The sequence below is a fragment of the Sparus aurata genome, chromosome 9 (genome assembly GCF_900880675.1).
Source record: "Sparus aurata chromosome 9, fSpaAur1.1, whole genome shotgun sequence".
Lineage (NCBI taxonomy): Eukaryota > Metazoa > Chordata > Actinopteri > Spariformes > Sparidae > Sparus > Sparus aurata.
This window is the reverse complement of record NC_044195.1, coordinates 18,590,937-18,601,588: the sequence shown is the minus strand read 5'-3', so window position 1 is coordinate 18,601,588 and position 10,652 is coordinate 18,590,937. Positions and strand designations below refer to the sequence as shown.

Below are 10,652 nucleotides of genomic sequence, written 5' to 3'. Positions count from 1 at the left end.
AGATAATTACAGATGATGGGCCGGTGATCAGCTGCAGGTATGGGAGCCACCTCAGGCCTCGCCCAGCCTCGCACCTCCGGCACTCCCCTGCTCTGTCAGGCATGTTTGGCAGCGTCTCCTTTCCCTAAGTCTCCAGCTGTCCAGTGGGGTGCGCCAAGTCACAGCAGGAGCAGCAGCCTCTCCATCTATGGCCCATCTCTTTCGAGGAGTGTGAGGTGTGTGTGTGTGTTTGGAGGGGGGTGCGTGTGTGGGGGTGGAGGGGGTCGTCTCTGTACTCGCATTACTCACTAGCAGACGGAGCACGCTGCCAGCGCCCAGCATGTCCGCCCACACGCCCCTGCCCTGCCGGTTAGACCTCACGGTTGGAGGAGATGATGGAGAGAATCTGGGATCCAGGAGGGGGGTGGATCCAGAGGAATCTGAGAGACAGACAGAAGCCCAGAAGCTTACCTCCATCCCACAGGCCGATCCTTGGACAGCCCGACCTGATATGGTAGTCTGAAGTCTCCTTGTTGGGGTTTATTTTGGGGGGGAAGGAGGGGTGTTTTTCTGTGAGATGACAGCCAAATGATTTGTTTGCTTTTCTATTATCCCCTTATTACTGCACTGCAAATTCTACAGACGTCTTTCTTTGTAAAGTAGCTTTTATGTTGATTTTGAAGTGAACGGTGCAATTTCAATTCATTATCATTTAGATTACCACAGAAGAATTTTGACTTTCTAAATCATTAATGGAACATATTTCCAAAAGTATGTGATAGTGATTGCAAACAGTTTCACCACTTTTGCTTGATGTCTGTTTAGTGTATAAACGTGGGCAACATTAGAATTAGAAGAAGTGACTTCTAGCATTCAAAGAAAAGAAAATTACAAAATTAAAAAATTAAAAATTAAAATGTAGGGATTATTCAAATAATAAGAAAGCAGACTGCTGAAGAATTGCAGCTGATTATCATTAAAAACTGCTTAGAAACACACAAAAAAAATGGCAGTCAGATAATGTTCATCATGAACATTGGGACAAATTCTCAACACCCAAATATAAGTAGCTATGGCTCATTATTACCAGCCAGCATTACTGTCATGTGCCCACAGGGGGCTCTAGTGTACCACACATTTTACTGCCCAGACTCTTGGTAGCGCTGCTCAGAGACCAAGGCGCTGATTGTGTTGAGGGTAGACCTTTTGAACCTCTGTGCTGTACGATTGATATAAACATTAACCAAGCTTATACGCAAATCAGAAGATAAGCATGCTGTAATAGTGCAAATTAAAAAAGAGAAAAAAAGAGTTAATATAGTTAAAACAAAACAGAGATGTGCTTTTAATGCATCAAAGTGATGCAAAGACCTGAAATTCTGAGTGAAAACACATCTTGATCCTGATATTTCTGACTATATATATATTTATTTATATATATATATATGTATGTGTGTGTGGGTGTGTGTATATGCGTGTGTCTGTATGAAATTCCAAGGTGGTGAACAGTACTTGATGAGCTAGCTCTGGAGACCTCTGAATTTTAATGATGTTGGAGATGATATTGTGTGTCCTTCAGCTTGTTATACTGACACAAGCACTCCATAAATCATCATACCTAGCTATCGTAAAATCAATACCAAACTGCTACCTCAGCGCTAACCCGTAATAAGTTTTTCAGCCATCTAACAGCTTAAACTTTGCTGTAATGCCGTTCGACCTATAGGTTAAGATCAGAGCATGCTTAATTTGTTTTGTAATAGAGACTTTCTAATCCTTAATGAAGCGCCTATTAGGGAGGCTTTTGTTGGCACATTGGTGATCAGTTGGTGGAACAGCCACTGCAATTAAGTTTGAATCTTTGTCCTGCAGCAAAAAAAAAAGGAAAGAGAAAATAAAAAAAAGGGAGGTGGAAAAAAAAAGAAGTAAAGCTTGGACGGTCAATAAATGTTAATCCAGTCAGAACTCGTCTGTGCCTTTGAACAGGACTCACGCTGGGGTTTTTTTCACATGCACTTGTTTCATCCTTCCCCTAAGAGAGGCCATCCCTTAAGGATACTGCCACTGATCCTGCGACCAGACTACCACTCACTAATAAGAGACCATGTGTAAGCAATATTGTCCACATTAAACACATTATTACCAGGCTTTGTGTAAAACATAAGCCATAAATACAGTCGAAGATCACTGGCTCTTAAAAAAAACATGGAAGAGAGTAGTTATTTATATAAGAATGGAGAAATAATTGGACTGCGATTAGGTTAATAGTGAGAAAGTTAAAATAAATCATAACAATTAGTTTGTTTCATGGCAGACAGATGTGAGAATTCATCGCTTCTTTTAACCTCCTCTTCCTTTTGCACTTAAATTATCTCAGCAAGCTTTATCCAAACACCAAAGCAGATGCAAATAACAAAAGAAAACTGAAAATGACAAGCCTCGTGTAACCTTGTGGGGTTGTTGTGTTTTTTAGAATGATAGCTATAACTGGGGCAGCATTTCTGAGACACACAACATATGTAAAAGCCTTTGCACAAGAGAGAAGCCATTGCCACAATTTCTGAAGCGTAAACAGCTTATGAAAGTCAAATGGATATGTGGCATAATCTGACACGGCGAGTCGCCGCTTCAAAAACATCCCTAACAAACCACGATGCTAGACAACAGCGACAACAGTTGCATGTTTTTAAACGCTCCACAGGTGATGGAGCTATAAGATCAGCCTATTCGATAAATTAAATTAGTCAGGTTTTTAACATGAGCGTGTCTTTCCTTTGGTGATACACAAAATGTGCTAATGAACTGTATATCTATGAGATTTCAGTTGACACCCCAGTGGATGTAGAATTTAAAAAGAAAACATTAAAAAAAAACAAACCTGGTTTCAGGCTCAAACAATTAAGCATTTAAGTGGCACAACTATCAGATTGTAACTTGTCTTTTTGGCAAGGGGGAACACCCACATACCCATGGATCTAGGGGACGCTGACGTTGGCTGTGATTTACACGCAGTAAGAGGTGGTAACCAATTGTCAGAGGTCTTGCTGGCTGACCCCGAAACATCTGTGTTTAGGGTCTGTTGCTGATTACACAGCAGACAAGGCAGCTAAGAGGACAATACAACCCTGGCAGCGGTGTGGTCTGAAAGATATTTGACTTTGAATGGCAGCAACATAAAATGGTGTGATTAATTAATACCATTAATACTAGAAAATATGCAAAAGACTCTAAAAAGACTTTTGAGAGTTGCAGTCTGCTGTCTGATGTTGAACGAAAATTATTTGTTAAAGGACAATCAGTAATAACTGATCTTTATGCCTGAAGGTAAACTTCCATGTTAACTCTTTTGAGAGAAAATGAGCCGAATGAACAGACATTTTATGTAACATTTAAACATTGTTGGTTACATGTGGATTTGAAAAATGTTAAGTGATCAATAAAGAGAAGAAAAGAAATGTCACTGATTGAAGCCTGGCAGCATTTTATTACTTATAAAAATTCATTTTCTCAATTTGAGGGTTTCAGAGTTTGTGAAACTCAATTATTTATCATCAAAATCAGTCTTATAATGGTCGAAATATTAGCTCACTGAAATCTTTCTCCGATTGTGAAAACACATGATACTGTTTTTAGTTCAGACTGTATTTGGCAGTGTTGACTGAGATTTCTTTTTGTATTTGAGTTATATTTTTCCCCATTAACCCACTTTCCAATTTTTAACTTAGACAGGATGTTACTGTCATCCTTATCACCCAACATCAGATTCAGAAGAATATTCTCATTTATTTATTTTCCTTAAATAATAATAAAATAATTCATTATTTCTCAGATGATGATCTGATGATTGCACCTCTGTTCTGCATGTCACCTGTCTTCTATGCACAGTGCAACTTGTAGTCTTTACTATTATTATTATTATTATTATTATCATTATTATTATTATTATTATCATTATTATTAGGTTTATGTCCTAAGTGAAAGGAAACCTGGCCAATGTATTTATATTCACTGAATAAAGAAATGATGAGTGTAAATCAGGATAATTTCAAACAACTATCATTGCTGTTATGTTTTAATCAGATTATAACTGATTAGGAGCTTTATTTTAATTTTCACGTGTCTTGTTTTTAATTTCACGCATGTAAGATTATCTGAACAAGATTAAATGAATGATTCAGATACATTTCAGGCTTTATGTTTCTATGTTATTGCGCAGACATTAAAAAAATCCGGAGTATTGGTTCCACTGATATCTCCTCATCATTAATTGTTAATCGTGTGTAATTTACAGTAAGTTTTCTAACATCAGTGTTGTTTTTGTTTTTGGCAACGGTTATGAAGTTATAAAAAGATGATGACATGGTGACTTTGCAGAGAAGTCTTTTATTTGAATACGAGGCTAAATTGGAGCAGCCTTGTATCTTGCGTGTCTGTCACAGGCCTCCCATGTGGCTCTGATGGGGCTGTTAGGGACTGGCGAGGCCAAACCGGGGCAGGGAGCCACATTGGGGGGGAAGGGAGGCTTTAGACTTAAGGGCAGGGCTGGGATCCGTCAGTGTGGGCGGGTTGGGTCATCTTCTGCGTGACCTGCCACCTCTGACAGAGCTCTGAAAAGTGCATCTGACCCTAAATGCTGAACAGTCGTCCCTCTCGCTCACGAGCCTGCGTCATCCGAATGAGGACCGCAACATGAAATTTGTAATCTCAATAATGTTTATATGAGTTTACACAAAATCTAAAATAGCTATGAAAATTAAGGTACAAAATCTTAATAAATGCAGCAAAATAAAACAAGTCTGCATGAAAAATGCAGCAATGCCACTCAATTAAACCCACCGAGCAGAGAACCACCGCTTGAAGACACATGGATGTAGTTTTTCACAATTGTATGATCTGCCAAAAAGTCCAGTCTCGCCCTTTGTTGAGCATCTACAGAGCAAGAAACACGGATAATAAAGGTCTCTTTATGATGAGGCTCCTGCGCACACAGCCACGAAAAACTTAAGAAAAAAGATCTATCAAGAGGTGGGAATTACACTGCCCTATGCTGGGGTGGGAAAAAATGAAGCAGGCATTTCTGAGATAGCTGGCAACATAACCTTCAGAAACATCCTATTTTTCATTAGAGTTGTGTCAGACAGCCATGCCTTTAATAACATTCATCCCCGCACCAAGGAGAGGATAACTCAAGCTTTAGGCACATAATGAATGGGAGAATAGGCCCTGGCGCTGTGAAGAACACGAAGGCTTGCCAAACAGGCAGAGCTGCACTGCTGCACTCGTGGCGAAGTCTTTCATTGCACGGCACCCTCCTGTATTAACGCCATGCAAATGAACAGTCAGACGCTTCCTGAGGTGGCTCTCTAATGTGGCCTTGTTAATTACTGTCATTAGAGTCAGGAGGGGGGAGTTGGGAGAGAGGACTAACAAGCCACCGTCCTCATGATCTCTGCATTTGAAAGTCATCTTAGGAGATAAAAACATGTCAGAACCCCCAGAAAGAAAATTGCAAATTGGCAAATTTGCTGACAGAGTGGAAAAAAAATTCTGCTGACTCTGAGAAGCTTGCCGGTGATGGATGCATTCTTGACACAGTCTTGGTGTTTAGACTTAAGAAATAATGAGTATCAATGTCCCAGCCGTGGAATATGCAAAGATGAAAGAGCGCTGTGTGGGTTTAATTAAGGGAAGCCGAGGCGGGAGCTGCTTTCAAACAGAGTGACCCAACATGATCAGGTTCTTATTGCTGTCATTTCTGTGCTGAAATATGGCCAGTGAGATACGCGGAGAGCTTTAATAAGACCGACATAATGTCACAGCGAGCAAGGCCGAGGCAGCTATTGTAGATGTAGCCCAGAGACATTTCTAGTTTCAGGTTAACATGTAGAACATTGTATTCAAACAAGGCGAGAGTGAGGCTCTCTGAATCAGGGCCACTTTTGTTTTAAGAACAGTTGAATTGGTTTTCACTGCATCATTACAACCGCGGGGGTGTGGGCGCTCATTGTTTCCACAGTCCAGTAAAGTATTTTGTTTTACAAATGCCCTCCGGCAGCAGTTCACACTCCCTACATCAGGGAGGGGGGGGTCTCATACTTCAGAGAGCAAACCAAAATATCCCCTATTATGTCTGTGATGCGTCAAATCCCCGGCGCGGCCTTGAATTTAGTTTCTCCCCAAAAACTGGAGGGTGACACGGTCAATATATTCAACACACGAGGCCACGTCCAGGCTAATACGTAAGACTTTTTCTCCCCTCTCTTCTCTTCTCTTCCCTTTTCTTTGTTTCACTCCCTCGCTCTCATTCCCTGCTCTGTTTTTCAAACGTCTGTGCTTGAGGACAAATCAGAGGCTCTATTTTACTAATGTAACACTGAGCAGACTGTGAGGTGGCTGCAGGGATAATGAGGGACTGCAGAGATGTGAAACAGACAGGCTGAAATGGATAATTAGGACAGAAAAGTTTCTGTGATGCCAATGACACTCACAGGAAATAGGATCATTAAGTTCTATATAAAATCTCTCTATGTACAGCATATCTATACAAAACTGCTCGTCCTCTTCATCCTTTTCATTACAACTTTTCATTCCGTTACAACCGAGCTGTGTTTAACTGGAGGTGCAGCCCTTACCTCTGTTTTAGAGATGTGTCAGAACGCAGCCACTTTAACTATCTCTATAACTACCTGTGAAGTATATTTTGCATAATTACTGCCGTGACCTGCCGGAGAAATACACGAACACTGCTTGTCCTGTCGCACGATTGCCCACATGTAGCTATTCTGCGGATTTCAAGAGTCTCGTTTTGAAAGCGCAGGAACCGCGGATGAAAGTGTTTGATTGTTAGGCCAGCACATGTGTTTGAAAAGGACACCCTCACAGGTCTGTTAGTGCTCAGGAGGATTTCACACTGTATCTGAGGCAAACTGGATAATGAGGCGCAATAGCTGTTAAAAGGCGTTTGAGGGAGATATCATGCTATGCTGCTCTATTATGATTAGATTTCTCCTTGACAATATGAAAAGATCAAATCAATATCTACTGAGATTTTGATGATCCACAAGCCACCCCCATCCAGTCCCCCCGCCCCTCCCCAAGGCTCTATTGAGAGAGCATCATCTGACATCACCACAGTAACGTCAGGTTCCTCTCTGCTCCTGTGAAAATATGTATTGTCGATTAACGAAACGCTGAAGAAAATGACCCTTGTTTTGGATTCACTCCCAAACGTTGCTGTTTGGGGTACTGACGACGGGACCTATTGTGTTTCACTTTAAAGCAATTCAATTAGGAGTCATTAGTCCTCTGAGTGATTACCAGTGGCCTATCGATAGAGAGGAAGGACACTCTAATTAAAGGGCATTTAAATGTTTCTCGGCGCAGAGTAATGGGGAGAAACACAGCATTTAAAACGCAGTTTGGAGGAAAATATCCTTGCACAGCAAATGACCGACATAACATGTTCACTTTGCTCTCTGCAAATTCCCTTTATAGACACATATACAGGAATGGATCCCAGAGGAATACTAAAACATGGCCATACAACACCAAGATGCTACCCGCCCTGCTAAAAGGCAGGTAAATATTCAGATGTTATAGTTTTCCACTTTAGGGAAAAAAAAAAAAAAAAAAAGGCAGATAAATAGAAAAACTGATGTAATATCATGGCAGGTATTTATAGCACATATATGAAATTGAATATAAGCGTTTCAATAAAAAGCAAGGAGCGGATTATCTTTCATTTTTAATTGACTGTCAGTGTTGTGCATCTTTGAATTCATTGTATATGAGATGGATAGGTACTTTCACTGCCTATCATGAAGTTAATAGCATTCTCAGATGAATGGTAGTGATTATGCTGAAGGAAGGTGACTTACTCTAAATCCGCTTCCCTTTCCTGTAATAGGTTGCTGCCTTTTTTTTTTATGCAATCACACCATAAACTGTGGAAATCACCAGAAGTCAAATTAAAGCTATCCTGCACATCAACAAGACAAATACAGAAAGGCTGATTGTTTAAATGCATACTTAAAACTAGATCATGTTCATCTGAAAAATGTATACACACAAAAAAATACAGTTTTAAACTATATTTCACTTCTGCATGTATTTCAGGAGACTCATCATCCACAGCGCAAGGACACTGCATCTCTACAGTGTTGAGAGGACTGCTTTGTGTTAACATAGTGAGCGAGGTATTGATTAAAGTATGATAAGAAGAAGCCCCAGTCCCACAGCAGAGCCTTTACAGCTATGATTAAATACGCTGCACAGAGGTAGGACCTATATCTCAGACAGAGGTGTGTGTGCATCTATGGTATATACAGCAAATTATCTTCACCACTTATACAGAATCAAAAAAGGAAAAGAGCTCCAAAATCCTGATAACTGCTCATTTGATATCAAAGCAGATATAGTTAATGCACTCAGAATAATTGAGGATAACTGCTCGGCCCCATTTTCGGATGACACCACTACAACTTTAATGTCTTTTTCAAGATGCCACTTTAAATAATGAATTAAAGCATCTAACAAATACCAATACTAAAAGATAAAAAAGAGTAGGTAAGAATGTAGAATGTACAATAGTGAATATGATGTGACAAAATAATTATATGACTAAAGTGCAGCTAACCTGCACAATGATATTGTTGTGGATGCAAATGAAGTGACTTGAAATGAACCAGTACACACACGTAGACCAATAACTTCACCAACAGAAAGATGTCACGTTTAAATTTGTTTAGAAAAAGAATCACAGGAAATTAAAAATACAATCAAAATATATTCAACTCTCCAAATATTAGTTGATGTAACTAATTATTCCCATCAGCTAAGTTAAAGTGTCACATGCCACAAAATTGTTAAGAACAGCACCTTTAATTTATCTAATCTTCAGGTTTGTGTACATGTACAGATGCTGAGCTTTTATGATTTTAATTACAAAACTGTTATTTATGTGCTCAAAATAACCTCATGTGTTCTGATCAGTAAAATCTTAGAAGAAAGTTTTCAACAAATAAATTAATAAACAGGAACAAGGTTTTCTGAAGGTTCATGTAGGCTGTAAAAAATCTATGGGGATCCTACTAAAGTGGCAGCTCTGATAACACACGATACGGTCAATGTAATATTATTTTACACTTCGAGGCGATGAAGCACCGTTGGGACAAGCAGTAAATTACTCAGATTTTTTCCTCTGAAAGTGATTCAATATTACCCCACATTTTTGTAAATTACATATGTTCACGGTGGTCTGAAAAAGCCAACATTCATAAATGTGGTATAATTGTGGACAGTGAATCATCAACAGAGGTTTATGACCCTCACTCAAGTCACAATATTAACTTTTATGTACAGTATCGTGTACAGAATGTGATTTTTTTTTTTTTTGTTACGTATTTGTATTTGCAAAACCATATTTTGTTATCATTAAATCAGAAAAAATACTCACACACACTAGGTGAAATATTGGGCTGACGAGGCTCCACCACTTGCATAAAGTATGAAGAAGAGGAGCGTTTTGTATACAACAAGTAAGCTGCTTTGTACCTTGTCTTTCTAAAATCCAAATAAAGTGTTTGATGATGCCAATTTACTTAAATCTTCTAAACCTGATGTAATCTCAACACTGTGATTGTTTTTCAACTGTCATTAAGTGAGTAAACAGAGGTTTCCAGATTTTTGCACCACAACAGGAAGCTCTGTTGTTGTTTTTGTGTAAAACTCATTATACTTTTCTTTGAGAACTGGATGATCCAATTTTGCATGCCAACTGCATTCCTCAGTTTTAGCTACACGGCCGAAATAACTGTGAGAAATGTCCCCTTGGTCTGACTTTTATTCCTCACCGTATTCCCAATGTCATTCATTTGCCACTGAAGGTAACAAGCCTTTTCCACTCGGTGCTCTGTAACGGCAGACCTTTAATAGCCATTTCCCGGTGTGGCGAGGAGAGAGAGGGGGAACATGTTTATTTGTGTGTCTGCACATGCCTCTCCAGCGATTCTCTCTGCTCCACTCACCCAGCTGCTGGCTGGAGGAGTGATTCATGGGCCTGACAGATGCCTGGTGCAGCTGGATCTGTCCTTGATCATCCCAAAAGCCTGGACAGCACTGTCATTCACCATTGCCCAAATTATCTCTGTATTGACTGCAGAACCCTCTGTGACAGCGCCGTAATGGCTAATTACCCAGGATGCTTTGGGTACTTTTAAACCCCAGAGTGTTCTCTTGCTGTCTTGCTTTGCGGCTGCTGCTGCTGCTGCCGCATGTCGCTGTGAGGGCCACCGTTTTCTCAAGCCCCACCTGAGCACCACCGCCGGAGGAACCCAGAACAAAACGTCAAGAGAAAAAAAAGGGATAATGTCCCCTTTTCAGAATTTACACAGCAATGCCAAAGCACCAAAACACTTCTCTTGTGGTCTCTGCGTTTGGTGACACCTTGTGACGTCTCATAGGAGTGAAATAGTCATATGAATCCCACTTACGATGCTGTTTCTCTATCATTCTTTGCATATCAAAGGAATCACTATGTGAAACACACACACAGTTAATTGTCAAAATCCATCTAATGATGTTCAAAAAATTTATTAATTGAAATCTTTTTCAATTTGTAAATATGAAACCAATGTTTTATCAAGACAACATGTTTCAGGGGGAAATAAAATCGA

General features: G+C 39.8%; 1 long non-coding RNA gene across 1 annotated transcript; it reads left to right on the top strand.

Moving 5' to 3' along the window:
- Window positions 1-280: 280 nt before the first annotated feature.
- Window positions 281-9,577, top strand: LOC115588211 (uncharacterized). The gene is made up of 3 exons (XR_003985290.1): window positions 281-493; window positions 7,474-7,557; window positions 8,095-9,577. It is a non-coding gene; the product is annotated as an uncharacterized LOC115588211 (long non-coding RNA).
- The last annotated feature ends 1,075 nt before the right edge of the window (window positions 9,578-10,652 follow it).